We start from the raw sequence: 2500 nt of genomic DNA on the forward strand, positions 1-2500 counted from the left end.
ACGGGTTTATTTTTAACGATTTCGAGTGTTTAAATTCACAGTTTAATTTTAACACATTGGAGTTTTTAAATTCTAAATTTGGTCTCTCTGATCTTACACTGTGCCTTGATAAATTGTCTGTTTTACCTGAGCCGTACGAGGAGCCTGCCCCCCCTCCTCTTTCGGACAATATTAACCGTCCCGGGAACCAAGCTAGCCGTCCCCACCCTCTACAGAGGGACAGGGAGCTAGGCAACCGCCCTCCGAACAAAGCCTTTGAAGCCTTTGAAACCTTAGAAGCGCCGGCCGGTGAATCAACAATTACGCTAATCCCCAGCGGGGAGCCGTTAACACCTCCGGCTAATCCCCGCGGTGAATCAACATCGCCTTTGTATAGCCGCGGCTGCGAGCCGGCAGCAGCCCTAACTCCAATAATAAAAATCCCGGACAGAAACCTAGCCTGCCCTTGCTGCGGGGTGCAGTTTAACAACGCGCAGGGCATTTTAGATCACCTGAAACGAGCGCATGGAAATAAAAAAGTCCTGTTCCAGTGTGCTAAATGCGGGAGGACTGGGGAAAAACACCACAGCATTGCCTGCCACTACCCAAAATGTAAAGGGCTGCCGACGGCCTCTCCACCCAAGGGCTGGACCTGTGAGGAATGCCAGGCATCCTTCGGGACAAAGATCGGCCTGGGACAGCACAAAAGACTGGCTCACCCAGTTACACGAAACAATGAAAGAATTGCAGCCTCCCGTCCCAAAGAAAAGAACAATAGGGGCAAGCACAAGCAGTGTTGGACTGAGGAGGAAATAGAACTGCTGAAAATATTGGACAAAAAATTTCAGGGGAGTAAGAACATCAACAAACTTATTGCAGAGCACATCACAACCAAAACAGCAAAACAAATTAGTGATAAAAGAAGAGATCTGAACAACTCGGTGACTGCAAAACAACTGGAATTTATTACAGAAACTGTTACAGAGACTGTGCCAATTCGGGAGCAACCCGAGGACTTGGGGGGGCAGGAGAAAAACTACATTAAAGGGTTTTACCGGAAAATATTATCAAAAAGTTTAACATCCAAGAAAAAGGACTTTTTCCACGACCTGGCTAAAAAGGTGATCAAAGGCAAAGACCACCTATCCTTAAGCAAGGAGGCAATCGACGAATATTATAATTTGTTACATCGGAGGACTGCTGAGCTGCACGCCAACCAGTCCCGAAAAATCCGGGAGGCCAAAATCACCACCTCTTCAAAACACTCGAAAGAGTGGATGAAAAAGAGGGCCCGGAGGAGGGGTGCATTCCTGAGATTCCAGCGGCTGTTTCATCTGAACAGGGGGAAGCTGGCCGGCATCATCTTGGACGAAAAGGAATCCCCCCAGTGTGATATCCCTCTGGAGGAAATACACAGGGTGTTCAAATCCAGGTGGGAATCACCGGGAACATTCAAGGGACTGGCAGACTTTCGTTCTTCGGGCCTAGCAGACAACACGGCATTTGAATCCTTGATAACTGCAAAAGAAATTGCTAAAAACATCAAAGAGATGAACACTGAATCATCTCCAGGACCTGATGGGGTGAAGGTGAAGGACCTGGCCAAGATCGACCCAGACTTCACTCGCATCGCTGAACTGTTCAACCTGTGGCTAACAACTGGTGAGGTCCCTGACAAGGTAAAAGAATGTCGGTCTGTACTGTTACCCAAAGCAGCTGATCCGGGGCGCCTAATCGATATCAATAACTGGCGTCCAATTACTATTGGCTCAGCCATCTTGAGATTATTCTCAAGAATTTTAACAGCCAGGCTAGCCAAAGCATGTCCTATTAATCCGAGGCAAAGAGGCTTTATTCAATCGGCCGGCTGTGCAGAGAACTTAAAACTGCTGCAGCTTATTATACAAAATGCTAAAAAGGAACATCATGCCTTGGGGGTAGTATTTGTCGATCTTGCCAAAGCCTTTGACTCTGTCAATCACTCCCATATCCTATCGGTGTTAAAACAGAAGGGAGTGGACGAGCATATCATTGCATTAATAACTGAATTATATAGGAATGTTACAACATCTATCCAAGTGAAAAAAGCCCGCACCGAATCAATTGGAATTCACATCGGTGTCAAACAGGGTGACCCTATGTCTCCCTTATTGTTTAATTTAGCTCTGGATCCCCTGTTGTGTAAGCTGGAAAACAGCGGATATGGTTACCAACACTGTGATAAGAACATAACAGCTATGGCTTTTGCTGATGATTTGGTTCTGCTAAGTAGCTCTTGGGATGGTATGAACAGAAATATTAAAATCCTGGAGACCTTCTGCGATCTGACCGGTCTCAAAATACAGGGGGAAAAATGTCATGGGTTTTTCATAAAACCCACCAAAGACTCATACACCATCAATGATTGTGAGGCCTGGGCCATCAACAACACCCCCTTAAAACTAATCGCGCCGGGTGACTCTGAGAAGTACCTGGGCCTACAAATCGACCCCTGGTCGGGCCTAGCGAAACCAGAGTTACT

At 46.6% G+C, this 2500-nt stretch overlaps 1 pseudogene; it reads left to right on the plus strand.

Annotated features, from left to right (window-relative positions):
* The window catches only part of LOC133628174 (28S ribosomal RNA), an 8989-nt pseudogene that overhangs the window by 3628 nt on the left and 2861 nt on the right, over positions 1-2500 (plus strand).

This window comes from Colius striatus, chromosome 28, assembly GCF_028858725.1.
Source record: "Colius striatus isolate bColStr4 chromosome 28, bColStr4.1.hap1, whole genome shotgun sequence".
NCBI classification, from domain to species: domain Eukaryota; kingdom Metazoa; phylum Chordata; class Aves; order Coliiformes; family Coliidae; genus Colius; species Colius striatus.